Source organism: Lontra canadensis, unplaced genomic scaffold (assembly GCF_010015895.1).
Source record: "Lontra canadensis isolate GAN:19392208 unplaced genomic scaffold, GSC_riverotter_1.0 scaffold3, whole genome shotgun sequence".
Taxonomy (NCBI): domain Eukaryota; kingdom Metazoa; phylum Chordata; class Mammalia; order Carnivora; family Mustelidae; genus Lontra; species Lontra canadensis.
In genome coordinates, this window is record NW_022630997.1 from 27,612,848 (window position 1) to 27,628,787 (window position 15,940).

General features: G+C 39.9%; 1 long non-coding RNA gene across 1 annotated transcript; it reads right to left on the reverse strand.

Annotated features, from left to right (window-relative positions):
- Positions 1 to 13,728: 13,728 nt before the first annotated feature.
- LOC116879355 lies at positions 13,729 to 15,715 on the reverse strand. The gene is made up of 3 exons (XR_004385008.1): positions 15,637 to 15,715; positions 14,248 to 14,307; positions 13,729 to 13,899 (listed from the first exon to the last, which is right to left on the reverse strand). It is a non-coding gene; the product is annotated as an uncharacterized LOC116879355 (long non-coding RNA).
- Positions 15,716 to 15,940: the final 225 nt, after the last annotated feature.

Genomic DNA, 15,940 nt, shown 5'->3' on the forward strand with positions numbered 1-15,940 from the left:
CTTTATACATCAACTGATAGAATTTTGTATTATTTTGAGGACAAAAGAGCCTTAGAAATACTGAATTCTTTCTATAATTTTTTAAAAGTAGAGTTTTTATTGAGAAAATATATACATAGAAAATTGAAAATATAAAAAAAAACAAAAGGAATAAGAAGGTAAATCCTCCGTCTCTTCAGAGTGTTCATCTTCTAGGGTTCAGCTTTCTTAATGACATTCTTTATGACATTCAAGGTCATAGTATAACTTCTATGTATTAACCTTATTTTGTGTGTGTGTGTGTGTGTGTGTGTGTATACATATATATGTGTGTGTATATATATATATATATATATACACATATATACGTATGTATATATATATATGTTTTTCTTTCTTTAAAATTTTGGGATGTAGTTTCATCTAATAGACCAAAATATACCCTAAATCTAGTGTATGGTGTTATTCTATTCTCACACCTGATCACATTCCCTCCCCCCTTTTAAAAAAATTTTCTTCTTTCTTTTTCAAGCAACTTCTTATTTTATCAATTCCTTTTTAAAAATCTTTTTAAATTTTAACTTTTACAGTCATATTCCATACCTTCATTGTATCTACCCTTGTTTTCTCTCTTTAAATTTTTGGGAGGCAGTTTCTTCTAAGAGACCAAAATACACCCAAAATCTAGTGTGTAGCTCTGTTCTATTCACCAGCCTGATCATACTCTTTTTTGTCCCTTTTCCCCCTGGTTTTGGGTCTCTTGTGATTTGTTTAGTATATATTTTTCTGGGGTCATTGTTGTCTTTTTAGCATTTTGTTTTCTCATTCATCTCTTCTTCTCTGGACAAAATGACAAAATGGAAAAACTCACCTAAAAAAAATAAAAATAAAAAAGAACAAGAGGCAGTACTGACTGCCAGGGACCTAATCAATATGGACATTAATAAGGTGTTAGAACTAGAATTCAGAATGATGATTATAATATGACCTGCACTTGAAAAAAGCATAGAAGATACTAGAGAATCCCTCTCTAGAGAAATAAAATCTAACCAAGTCAAAATCAAAAGGGCTGTTAATGAGGTGCAATAAAAAATGGAGGCTCTAACTGCTAGAATAAATGAGGCAGAAGAGAGAATTAGTGACATAGAAGACCAAATGATGGAGAATAAAGAAGCTGAGACAAAGACAGATGAACAACTACTGGATCATGAGGGGAGAATTTGAGAGATAAGCAATATCATAGATGAAACAATATTAGAATAATTGGATCCCAGAAGAAGAAAAAGAGAGAGAGACACAAGGTATATTGGAGAAAATTATAGAGGAGAACATCCCTAATTTCGGTAAGGAAACAGGCATGAAAATCCATAAGGCACAGAGAAATCCCCTCAAAATTAACAAAAATAGGATAAAACCCCCACATCTAGTAGTAAAACTTGTCTCAGAGACAAAGAGGAAATCCTGAAAGCAGCTTGGGACAAGAGGTCTATAATCTACAATGGTACAAACATTACATTGGCAGCAGACCTATCCATAGAGACCGGGCAGGCCAAAAAGGACTGGCATGATATATTCAGGGCACTAAATGAGAAAAATATGCAGCCAAGGATACTATATATAGCTAGGATGTCACTGAAAATATAAGGAGAGATAAAAAGCTTCTGGGACAGACAAAAACCAAAAGAATTTGCGATCACAAACCAGCCCTAAGGAAATATTGAAAGGGGTCCTCTAAGCAAAGAGAGAGCCTAAAAGTAACATAGACAAGAAAGGAACAGAGACAATATACAGCAATAGTCACCTTACAGGCAATACAATGGCACTAAATTCATATCTTTCGATAGTTACCCTGAATGTAAATGGGGTAATGCCCCAATTAAAAGACACAGGATATCTATCAGATTGGATAAAAAAGCAAGACCCATCGATATGCTATCTGCAAAAGACTCATTTTAGACCCAAAGACACCTCCATATTTAAAGTGAGGGAGTGGAAAACCATTTACCATGCTAATGGACATAAAAAAAAAAAAAAAAAAGCTGGGGTGGCAATCCTTATATCAGAAAAATTAGATTTTAAACTAAAGACTATAATAAGAGATGAGGAAAGACACTATATCATACTTAAAGGGTCTATCCGACAAGAAGATCTAACAGTTTTAAATATCTATGCCACTAACATGGGAACAGCCAATTATATAAGCCAAATAATAAATACAATAATAGTAGGGGGCTTTTACACCCCCCCCCCTCACTGAAATGGACAGATCATCTAAGCAAGAGGTCAACAAGGAGATAAAGGCTTTAAAAATGACAAACAGGACCAGATGGAATTCACAGATATATTCAGAACATTCCATCACAAAGCAACAGAATATACATTCTTCTCTAATGCACATGGAACATTCTCCAGAATAGATCACATACCGGGTCACAAATCAGATCTCAACTGGTACCAAAAGATTGTGATCATTCCCTGCATACCTTTGGACCATGATGTTTTGAAACTAGAAATCAATTAAAAGAGGAAAGTTGGAAAGAACTCAAATACATGGAGGCTAAAGAGCATCCTACTAAAGAATGATGGGTCAACCAGGAAATTAAAGAAGAATTGAAAAATTTCATGGAAACAAATGAAAATGAAAATATGACTGTTTAAAATCTTTGGGATGCAACAAAGGTGGCCCTAAGAGGAAAGTATATAGTAATACAAACCTTTCTTAAAAAACAAGAAAGGTCTCAAACACACAACCTAACCCTACACCTAAAGGAGCTGGAGAAAGAACAGCAAAGAAAACCTAAACCCAACTGGAGAACAGAAATCATAAAGATCAGAGCAGAAATCAATGAAATAGAAACCAAAAGAACAGTAGAACAGATCAACAAAACTAGGAGCAGGTTCTTTGAAAGAATTAATAAGATTAATAAACCCCTGGCCAGACTTATCCAAAAGAAAAGAGAAAGGACCCAAATTAATAAAATCATAAATGAAAGAGGAGAGATCACAACCAACACTGAAGAAATACAATTATAAGAATATATTATGAGCAACTATGTGCCAGCAAATTTGACAATCTGGAAGAAATGGATGCATTCCCAGAGACGTATAAACTACCAAAACTGCACCAGGAAGAAATAGAACACCTGAACAGACCCATAACCAGTAAGGAGATTGAAGCAGTCCTCAAAAAGCTCCCAAGAAACAAGAGCCCAGGGCCAGATGGCTTCCTAGGGGAATTCTACCAAAAATTTAAAGAAGAATTAATACCTATTCTTCTGAAACTGTTCCAAAAAATAGAAATGGAAGGAAAACTTCCAAACTCTTTTTATGAGGCCAGCATTACCTTGATCCCAAAACCAGACCAAGGGCCCATCTCAAAGGAGAATTTCAGACCAATATCCCTGATGAACACAGATGCAAAAATTCTCACCAAAATACTACCCAATAGGATCCAACAATACATTAAAAGGATTATTCACCTCAACCAAGTGGGATTTATTCCAGGGATGCAAGGTTGGTTCAACATCCACAAATCAATCAATGTGATACAGTACATTAATAAAAGAAAGAACAAGAACCATCTGATCCTCTCAATAGAGGCAGAAAAAGCATTTGACAAAGTACAGAATCCTTTCTTGATTAAAATTCTTCACAGTGTAGGGATAGACGGTACATACTTCAGTATCATCAAAGCCATCTATGAAAAACCCACAGCAAAAATCATTCTCAATGGGGAAAAACTGTGAGCTTTTCTCCTAAGGTCAGGAACATGGCAGGGATGTCCACTATCACCACTGCTATTGAACATAGTACTAGAAGTCCTAGTCTGAACAATCAGACAACAAAAAGAAATAAAAGTCATCCGAGTTAGCAAAAAAGTCAAACTACCACTCTTCGTAGATGATAGGATACTTTATGTGGAAAACCCAAAATACTCCATCCCAAGACTACTAGAACTTATACAGGAATTCAGTAAAGTGTTGGGATATAAAATCAATGCACAGAAATCAGTTGCATTTCTATACACCAACAACAAGACAGAAAAAATAGAAATTAAGGAGTCGATCCCATTTGCAATTGCACCAAATACCATAAGATACCTAGGAATAAATTTAACCAAAGAGGCAAAGCATCTGTCCTCAGAAAAATATAGAATACTCATGAAGGAAATTGAGGAAGGCACAAAGACATAGAAAAACATTCCATGCTCATGGATTGGAAGAACAAATATTGTGAAAACATCTATGCTTCCTAGAACAATCTACACATTTAATGCAACTCCTATCAAAATACCATCAACTTTTTTCAAAGAAATGGAATAAATAATCCTAAAATTTCTATGGAACCAGAAAAGACCCCAGATAGCCAGAGGAATGTTGAAAAAGAAAAGCAAAGCTGGTGGCATCACAATTCCAGACTTCAAGCTCTATTACAAAGCTGTAATCATTAAATAGTATGGTACTAGCACAAAAACAGACACATAGATCAATGGAACAGAATAGAGAGACCAGAAATGGACCCTCAACTCTATGGTCAAATAGTCTTCAACAAGGCAGAAAAGAATGTCCAATGGAAAAAAGACAGTCTCTTCAACAAATGTTGTTGGGAAAATTGGACAGCCACATGCAGAAGAATGAAACTGGACCATTTCCTTACACCACACACAGAAATAGACTCAAAATGGATGAAAGATCTCAATGTGAGACAGGAATCCATCAAAATCCTTGAGGAGAACACAGGCAACAACCTCTTCAACCTTAGCTGCAGCAACTTCTAGGAACATGGCCAAAGGCAAGGGACAAGAAGGAACTATTGTGACTTCATGAAGATAAAAAGCTTTTGCACAGCAAAGGAAACAGTCAACAAAACCAAAAGACAACTGACAGAATGGGGGAAGATATTTGCAAATGACCTATCAGATAAAGGACTATCCAAAATCTATAAAGAACTTCTCAAACTCAACACCCAAAGAACAAACAATCCAATCAAGAAATTTGTAGACGAGCCTTTTGGGGCACCTGAGTGGCTCAATGGGTTAAACCCCTGTCTTCAGCTCAGGTCATGATCTCTGGGATGGAGCCTGGCATCTGGCTCTCTGCTCAGCAGGGAGCCTGCTTCCCTCTCTCTGTCTGCCTGCTTCTCTGCCTACTTGTGATCTCTCTCTCTCTGTCAAATAATAAATAAAATCTTAAAAAAAAAGAAATGGGCAGAAGACATGAACAGACATTTTTGCAAAGAAGACATACAAATGGCCAACAGACACATGACATCATGGAAATACAAATCAAAACCTCAATGAGATACTGCCTTACACCAGTCAGAATGGCTAAAACTACAAGTCAGGAAATGACAGATGTTGGTGTGGTTGCAGAGAAAGGGGAATCCTCCTACATTGTTGGTGGGAATGCAAGCTGGTGCAGCCACTCTGGGAAACAGTATGAAGGTTCCTCAGAAAGTTGAAAATAGAACTACCCTATGACCCAGCAATTGCACTACAGGGTATTTACCCCAAAGATACAAATGTAGTGATCTGAAGGGGCATGTACACCTCAATATTTATGACCTCAATGTCCATAATAGCCAAATTATGGGAAGAGCCCAGATGTCCATCAACAGATGAATGGATAAAGAAGATGTGATACACACACACACACACACACACACACACACACACACTGGAACATTATGTGGCCATCAAAAAACATGAAATCTTGCTGTTTGCAATGACATAAATGGAAGTACAGGGTATTATGCTAACTGAAATAAGTCAATCAGAGAAAGACAATTACCATATGATATCACTGATATGAGGAATTTGAGAATAAGAGAGAGGATCATAGGGGAAGGAAGGGAAAAATGAAAGCAGATGAAACCAGAGAGGGAAACAAACCACAAGAGACTCTTAATCTCAGGAAACAAACTGCAGGTTCCTGGAGTGGAAGGGGGTGGGATGATGGGGTGGCTGGGTGATGGACATTGGGGAGGGTATGTGCTATGGTGAGTGCTGTGAATTGTGTAAGACTGATGAATCACGGACGTGTACCCTTGAAACAAAAATACGTTATGTGTTAATTAAAAAAAAACCCTGTGTGACTCCATTTATATGATGTTTTAGAACAGACAAAATTAATCTATGGAGATTGGAAGTGAAGGTAAGTGATTACCTGGAGCAGTCTGGGATTGACTGCAAAGGAGCACGAGAAACTGGGGTACAAGAAATGTTGTTTCTCTGGGATGAAGGCTACGTGGTGTATGTTTGTCAAGTTCATCAGAATAAATACTAAAGATTTGTGCCAGAGAGAGAGAGAGAGAACCATCCTTCTGAGAGACTTCTCAACTCCATGGTGAAATCCAGAATCTCTACTTTGCCTCTGTGTCCATAAACTGGGACAAGCTAGAGGCACTTACAACAGTCCTTTCCCTTCCCTGGCATAATCTCGATGGTACACCAAGCTTGGGCTTCCTTTGAGGTGGGTCTTCACATCAGCCATCTTTGCTCTTTTCTGGAACCCAGGAGGAGAACAAGAGACATTCCAGAGACCCACAGCAGACAGATGCATTTAAAAAGAGCTTAAAGTTTATAGCAAGATCTCCATTTTGTTCTGGGCTATATTAACTCAGATAGTTCTACTGAGTTCTCTTAACTAGTTGGGTCATGTTATATCTGGAGGCTAATCTGTGATGAAGGCCTATGACTAACTAGTTTCAGGATGATCTGTAGATTTACTCAGACAAAGTTTCCTTAATTGATGAGTTCATCAGTACTTCTAGGTCGAGAAGAGCTAGCCCTGGGCCTAGTGCTTCTGTCATGGTTTGGGTGATATGTCTATTCCTCGGTGATTATACTTGGAGTGCATAGCAATGCCCCTTCCTTACTAATGACCTAGAATCATCACAGTTGGATGAGGCTCAATCCTAGAGTTTTCCCACACCCAGAATTCAAAGAATGGTGCTTTGCCCCAGTCAGCATGGAACAGGCCTAGTCACCCTGGGACAACTTGAAGTCTTCTGTGGGCTTGCAGTAGAAATGGTCTTGTCATGTTGTAGTGAGACCCAGCAGCAGGTCACATATACCAAGGCTTCTTATTGGCTGAGCTTTTTGACCAGCAGGTTCTCAGTATCCTGGCCAAGCCTTGGTGGCTGAGACCATAAACAGACACTTCATCTCTTCAAGCTTGACTTCTCATTTTACAGACAACTGAGACCACATGGGGCCATCTGCAAATGCATAATCCCAGAAACGCTCCTCCTTTCCCCTGGAGAAATGTTGACATACCACTCTTCTGCTTTTCTGTGGCTTTAGGTCATTCACATATTGACCAAATACATTCTTATTTTCCAGACTTTAATGCAAATCCTATAATCCAATCTCAGCCCTTCTGTGCAAAATGTCTATGATTTTCTGCAGAAAAACTCACATTTAATTACCTACACTCTTACAGAACTACAATAAACTTTTTCTCTGTAGACATTGATTCTTTTTTAAACTTAACATAATAAATATTGCAAAAAGTTTGGTTTGGCCAAAAAAAAAAAAAAAAAGCGCTATAGATTTAATACAACTTCACACTTTGAGCTGCCTCCTTCCTTTGCTTATATTGTTTCCCGTATGTAAATAGCCTCACATAGTCTCATTTATCACAGTTACTGCTCCTCTGGGGAGCTCCTATTTCCTGCCACCTTAGCCTCCTACTTGTACAAAAACATTGAAACAGGGACCTGAACCCCCACACAGAACAACTCATTGAAAGAAGAACAATCAATCACATATGTAAATAATCTATTGGTAATCAGGGTTGTTTATGCAAGGGAATCTCTATGAGGGAAAGGATAAAAAAAATTTGCATAAAATAGCATCCTAAGAAACTCCACGTGCTCAGGTCTCTCTCTATGTGAGTGATGACTGGAATTCTTGGAAGTGCTTTCTGGCTCTGGAGCAAAACCAGGTGGTAGTAACTGCTTCACCATGTGGCACTGAGGGCAGAGTCTTGGGGACCAGCATGAATTAATCACAGGCTTTTAGGATGTCATCACTTTCCCCAGGTCTGGCTTTGGTGAATTCCAAAGCAAACGCAGGGAGAGAAAAACCATTTTGGTTTCAGTGATTTCTTTTTAAAATGCCAGCATTGCAATTGCAGGTTCCCTTTGATGTCAGGAGTCTCGAGTCTTTGTACAACAGGAATCCCCCGCACCTGGCAGATGCATTCAGTGTCTTAATAAAAGGGGCAGTGAGCGACAGACCTGTCTGAGATAAAGTCTCAATGAGTGAGGCAGCCAGCAAATGCGTGGGGCCTCCCCTGTTGAGAAGCTGTCTCAAGATTCCTCCTTCGTAGGCATTTTGTTTGAAACATTCCCCAACTAAAGGTCCATTTACTGTTCTTTGGTCAGCCTTTAAAAGAGACATACTTCTGGGCGCCTGCGTGACTTAGTTAAGCATCTGCTTCTGGCTCAGGTCATAATCTCAGAGTTCTGGGATCAAGTCCTCGAGCTCTCTCTCACTCAAACATAAATAAATAAATCTAGAAAAAGAAAAAAAGAGAGAGAGAGAGACATACTTCCTACCAACATGGTAATGTTCTGGCGTTGAGATCCCTACTTGCCAAATGAACTTGGGTTTGCAAGTTTGACTGTTGCTCTTCAATATGTTCCCCTAGGAAGATATGCTCAGGTAAACTAGTCTGTAGACAAACAAAGCAAATGACAGACAGATAATTTACCCCAGTGAAAACACTTAATAGAACTTAACAGAACTTGTATTACATTAAAATTGTGAAAAATAGATATGCCAAGTATTTTTTGAAAATTGCTTCAGACTTTATCAAGCACTAGTGTCTTAATTTTCAGAGACTTACATGTTTAGTTTTAGCTATTTTGTTCATATGTAACATACTTCTTTCAATAAAGTCTCTGATGCAGTTTAAAAAAGCACATCCCATATAAGATGATACAAAATACATGTGATAGGAGGTGTCCAGGTTCTGAATGAAATGTGGTGTATATATACACAATGGAACATTACTCAGCCATAAAAAAGAATGAAATCTTGCCATTTGCAATAGCACGGATGGAACTAGAAGGTATTATACTAAGTGAAATAAATCAGAGAAAGACAAATACCATATGATTTCACTCACATGTGGAATTTAAGAAACAAAACAAATGAACATGGGGGGAAAAGAGACAGAGGCAAACCAAGAAACAGACTCTTACCTATGGAGAACAAACTAGTGGTTACTGGAGGGGAGGAAGGAAGGGGGAAAGGCTTAAGCAGAGATGGGGATTAAGGAGAACACCTGTTGTGATGAACACTGGGTCTTGTAGGTAACTGATGCATTACTAAATTCTACCCCTGAAACGAATATTACACTGTACATTAGCTAATTGGAATTTAAATAAAAACTTGAAACTACAAAGAAAATAAAAACAGTTGCTACCTATGTGTACATACATTTCTTTCTTTTTCCACTGGAATTCCCAGGAAATAAAGAAGGTGCAAATCCTCTAGCACTAAAAACAAGGAGTCTGATCACTGGGCCCAGTAATGGAACTTTTATTTGCACAGTAGCTCACATCTAAACCCCTGAAACAACACAGTGACTGGAGAGGAAGGAGGAAGAAGACTATTTGCAGCCCTCCCCATCAGTGTGCTTCTGCCCCAGAGACCTGGTCTCAAGGGGTCAAGCAGAATGCCCAGGCACCAACCCCAAGCGAGAGGGTTTGCTTTCTGAGATGTTTACGTCTTTCCTTACACAACGCTTCCCCTGCTCTAGCCACCCAGTCACACTTCACCTTGCCCCATTATTAAGGAGGCTGCTCCTTGGGTGGAAATGGATTTTGGGATTGAACTCAACAGTAGAGATGATGGAGACAAGTGGGAGCAGTAGAACACCTCCTTCCAGGGACTGCCACTGTGCATGGGTTTTCTCCAGCAGATGAAAGGGAGCATACCCTGTGTGCAATCTCAGCTGAGAACAGCTCATCCTGGTTCAACAGAGATATAAAAGGCAGAATCCTGGTAGCCAGGAGATTTTCAGCCCAAGGCGGCACACAACAACCTGTCACTCAGCTTAAGATCTTGCAGGTGAGAAAAGGAGAATTAAATACTCCCCACCCGTTGGCAAAGAATCCTGAGTTATCTTCTTGTTTGATTACAATTCTAATGAAATCATGAGAAGACATTGGGATTAAAAGAGAGAAATGATTTTCCTACATGATTTGCCATCCACAACAGAAGAAAAAATAAATATATATATTCTTTATATATATTCTTAAAAAAAAAGATTTTGTCATTTATTTATTTGATAGAGCTCCAGGGTGAGCTGGGGAAGGGCAAAGGGAGGGGAGGAGGGAATCTCAAGCAAACTCTGCGCTGAACTTGGAGTCTGATGCAGGGCTCGATCTCACAATCCTGATATCATGAGTCGAAATCAAGAGTCAGGCATTTAACAAACTGAGCCACACATGCACTCCTATATATTTTCTGTATATATTCTAATGACATACTTTCGATATAAGCATTCTCTCTTTCTTTATATATATTCTATACACTGAATAAAATATACATAAGAAATTATGAACCATATGAGATACAGATAAACATATGGAAGAGGTTAAGGTTAAGACTGAGATAAAGAATTGAACAAAACATAAAAGCAATGTAAAGATGCCAAAGACTCTTATAGAATTAGAATCTGGACCGTAAACAGTGAAGAAAAAAGTTGGCAAAAGGACAAAAACAATGACCCAGAGGCCAAACTACATAAGCTTTCTAGGAAAGTAGAATGAATATACACAGTAGAATATGAGAGAGAAGATAACAAACACCAAGAAAGGAAAATCCCATTTCTGACTCATCAGCATTCTGTGGAATAAAAACTAGAAAAAATGGAGCAGAAAAAAATCATCACGTGGAAGAAAACTTTTCTGAGGTTATAAAGAAAATATGGACCTTTAGAATACAGTGAATTCTCTTGTGAATAGAAATCTTCATGCATATGTATCCTGCCCAAATGTTTTAATTTCAATGATGAAGAATAATGATCTAAAATCACCCTTGCAGGAAGAAAGGAAAATTACAAAGGGAAATATTTGAAAAAATCTTGCAGAGATTTCAGAACATCGATTCCAACACTGAATGTTTAAAGACAATGCAGGAATTCCTTTGGGTTTTCTTGGGGAAGGATATAGAGGTTCAAAATTTCTATATCCAGCCTGTAAGAAGGTATCAAAAAATCCTGCTTGGTTGTCCAAGACCATGTGCTTTTCTTGGAAAACTTGCTGGAGTTTTCCAGTAAGTTTTCTAGTAAAAACTTTACTAGAGTAAAAAATAAATCAAAGACAACTATTTAGGAATGGGGAAATCATACTACAAAAGGCCTATGGTTAATAGCATTGCCTGATACACACTTAGATATAGATACTAAATAGTTTTATAAATAGTCAACTTGTTTGTGAAGTAAAAAATATTAAATTAAATGTTACTTGACATTTAAATAGTAAGTTAATAGAAAATAATCATACTGGCATAAGCAAAGGGATGAAAGTGTGTAAAAATTCCTCATCTAACAAGGGAGTAAAAGATTATTAAATTTTCTTGAATTCAACAGAGAAAACAAAAGATGTAATTTTGGAAAATCTTAAAGGAGACCAGAAGTAAATTTGAAACAGGATATATGCCTCCAAGTCATTGGGAAAAGATAAGAAAGGAAATGTTCTTAGAAAAAGCTCAAAGGAGACAGTAAAAGCATACCAAAGGAGAAAGCATAAAATAAGATGACAGAATTAAGAACAAAAATACAAATTATACATGTATTAAATCACTCAGGTTAAGAAAAATAATTCAATTATAGTCAACATAAAAGAAAACACTTAAAAAGATACAGGAACAACCCAAGTGAAAGCTAGACACAGGTATCCCAACCCTTTTCCCTTGCAAAAAATTAACCAGTATGAAAGCAAGTTATTGACAAAAGGTAAAATCAACAAGAGAAATGATAGGAAAAGTCTTCTAAATACTAAATAATACACCATGGGAAATAAAGCAAAATTTCCTAGAAAGCTTGTAGGTGAGGTACAGATTTATATAAATCCCCTCTTAGAATGCATCCAAATGAATGAAAAAGACTGCAGGACAGAGAAAGAATCTTGATTATTGATGAAACAACCAGACAGAAGAATATATGTAAAAAGCAATAAAGTATAGATCAAATTAGAAGTGGATATTAAGGGAAGGTGAAATCTCTCCGAATCCAGAGGAAGATTTAGCTCCAGGCAATTATAAGTGATGGCTGGAACCCCTGCAAACCTTTCTCAGCCTGGAGAGGGGCTACTGGGTTTGGGTGGCTTAGGGTTCATTTCCACAACGTAAAAGAATCCAGAGAGGCAAAGCTGAAGAGGAAGGCATGTGGTCTTGCCTTTTAAGTTTTCTCCAATTGAGAGGAGTGACTGGAAGGGCAGAGGAACAGAGCAGAAGAAAAGTGGGAACATGACTTGGGAGTCAGCTTTGCACTTGCTGAGCCAAGTCCAATGAGCAGAAATCACCGAGTTCTGACCACCTCCTCCCCAAGCAAGATGTTTGCCCTTTGTATTAGCTGGCCTCTTGCCCAGGTAACCTGCTTGTTCAAGAGGAAAATGGCTGAAATTGGAAGGGAGAATTTCCCCCATGACACTCACATACACCATCAGCTTGCGGGAGGAACAAACTGGTGAATCAGAGAATAGAGCGTGTTGAATGGGAAAGGCTCAGAGGTTGTGTACAGAAAGTATTAATGCTTAATTCCAGGGTCTCTGACTGTCAGCGAATTCATCTATTCCCGCTGGGTTTGTTTGTTTGTTTGTTTGTTTGTTTTAAATAGGATCATTATGTCACTGCTACAAAAATTCCAGAAGGAACCGCCTAAAAGCAGTATTGCATCTTGATCCCTCCAAAGGCGCTAAAAGGCAGAATTTAGGGAGAGTGGGAGTTGAGGAAAACAAAAAGAGAGCCTCCAATGATCCAGAATTTTCAAAGATGGTGGGTTCTTCTTGGGAGGAACTGAGGTTCCTGTGGCCAGAGGTTTCTAAGCAGAGGCTGGGTTACCATTGGATGGGGATTCCATGGCACCTGAGCTTATTTTTTGCTACGACTCAGAGGAAGGGATACAGGAGGTGAATGTGGCAAAAGCACCTTAGACACCTCCGCCTGCAGCTTGGACAACTTCCCATGTGCTGTCCCAGGGCTCTGCAATGCTGTTTCCACCACTGGCTGTGAGGACACATGCTCTAGCCTTCCCCAGATGTTGCCGGGAGAAGCAAGCCTGCGCTGCCCACAGCGCGCGGGTGGTCCCACCTTTCCTGGCTCTGGGAGTCTACTGTCTAAGGTAAATTAGCATCTGCTGAACCTTAAATAGCAGGGCAGGACCCCGAAATGCCTTTGCCACCAACTTCCTCCATCAGCATTTGGGCTAATGGGAAAGAGACTGTTTATTTTCTTTTGTTTTTACATTTCTGGGTTAGCTTTATTGCTATGGAAAAGTAAGACAAATGGTCCCACAGTTATGGAGAGTGACGTGCGAAGACTGAAATGTGCCAAGTTTATGAACGGGAAATTGAAGCCAGCAGTGCTTCTCAGTGACCCGGATGCTCCCAGCCCACAAGGTCTCTCTTCATCTGAATCCCCTCAGTTTTCTCTTCTGTCCCATGAAAGCACATGTGAAGAGCGGAGCTGTTTTATCAAGAAGCCATTCTTCCCTTGTTTGTTGATATTACATCATAACCATCATGGTGGCCATCTGCACGTCCTTTTTATATTTTATCACTCATCAGAGGCGAGTCCTATCCTCGCTGCAGTATCTCCTCCTACCTCCTCCCATTGCGGATTCTCTGGCATAGGCGTGCATTGGCTGATTTCCTGCTGGTATGGTGCCCTGGCCAGCACCTGTTCTGAATAGACGGTACCCATGTCATTTGTGTCATTAGGTATTCTGAATGCCTCTCCTGCTCGGCACCAGCCCTCACTGCCTTTCCTCTTTCCCTTTATACAGCCATTGTTCCCCACCAGCTGCCCATCACCATATCATGAAATGCTTCCCACAGTTGAATTTGACAATACCCTGGACCTGAGGGTACCCTGTTCCTGATAATTCCCCCTTGCCTTCCAAACTTTTTGGTCATTCACAGGCTGGCCTCAACCTCCCTTTTCTAGTCTCAGTTCCTATGAGACCCATTCAATGTGACCTCTTGATTTAAGCAAACTGGAGTATTCCAGTTCGTCCGCGGCCTACCACTTACCATTCTCTTCCTGGTTAGTGCCTTGAGGTAGCCGTCTTGACTTGTGCACTAACCTGAATTCTGCAGGGGAAGGAAGAACATCTGATTCATTCCCAAATCCCCAACCCACTGTGGAGGCCCGAATACATTGGTTTTTCTTCCTGACCTTTCTCCCCACAATTTCCTCTGACCATTTGCAAAGCCAAATATGGCCTGTTGCATAGACCTCTCCGAAACAGCAGGCCTATTGTCTTCCTAAGCAACTCCTGTCAGATGACCCAAAGGCAATCAAGCTTAACATCTGCAGGACATACACCGAGCATCTCCTTGTACAGTCCCCACCTTGTGTGTGTTTTGATTCGCCTACGTTCCTTACCCAAGTGGAAGGCACTGAAGCCAACATGCACATCTCCTCATCCACCCAGTCTTCTCCTTTCCTCCCATTTCCCACCAGTCACCACATCCCGACAGTCTCCATCTTGACATCCTTTGTATTTCCCACTCCTCCTCAACTCTGAATCACATAATCCAAGTGGTCTTTTAATTTACTCAAATTATTCCACTTCTTAAAATGCGTTGGAGACTTCCAGTTGCATGTAACTCTTCTTTTCAAACCGAGTCTGAGTACCCTAACCAAAATGGCTTTGGCGTCTCAAACACTAGCAAGGAATTCTTTCCCAACTGTGATGTTTCTGTGGATTGAGGAAAGCAGCTTCCAGCTAAGACACCCCCCTGCTTAAACAGCCCCTCTGTGGTGACTGTTCATGCCACATTTAATTCTGGTGGCCTTGCCTCTCCTTGGGTTACAGCACTGGGGCTACACATTCAGGGTTAAACCTTAAGGCAATCATTTTCTGGTTGTATTCCCTGGGATCGCCACCAGAGGGCCCCTGCCCAGGGCTGGGGGACCTGTTCTTGCCATCACCTCTGATGAACATTCAGACCTGCCCCTGGGGGTCCTCTCCCTCCTGCCCCTGTCTCAACTTGTTTTGGCTGTTCTTGGCTTCTTGAATATGATAAAACTTCTTAATGAGACCTCTGTCATCTTCCTTGAGAAGACTGCATGCTCTGAGTTTGGTGATTTTCTATTCCTAGAACCTAACACTGACCTAGCCTACCTAGAGTGGGTGCTGGCTACCTGCTAGTTGGTTGGATGGATGAAGAGATCACGGCAGAGCAGATTTTGAAAGCCCCAGAGAACCTGTCTCTCTTCTCAAGTTCTTTCTCAGGGAAAGAGAGAGCCTCTCGAAGCCACAGTGCTTTCCCTTCTTGCTATAGCTCTGCCTTCAGGGAAGGGGCAGAACAAATATCCATGAAGGGCACCAGGCCGTGAAGTCAGCTCCTGCTACCCTTGGCCTGTGTGATGTGGGAATGCATACGATTCCTCCCACCTAAGGGAGCTGCACTTACCTAAAATCCAATAGGACGTCTGCCCTTCCTTTCTGGTCACTAAGTATACTCTCTTGAGAAAGACTTATTCACTCAATTGCCTTGACCAACCCACACAATGACTACCCGACTCTCCCAGACTCTAGACTTTTCTCTGTCATGTGGTTTCCAGGGCCAGCAGTCCTCCCACGATACCAGCATTATAAGTCTTTGTGAAGTCCTTGAGTGACTCCAGGACTGGAGTTTACGCAGATAATCAGAGGTAATCAATTGCTGTGAGAAATGAAACAAGTAAAAAAGCATTCGTTACAGAGAATAACTAATT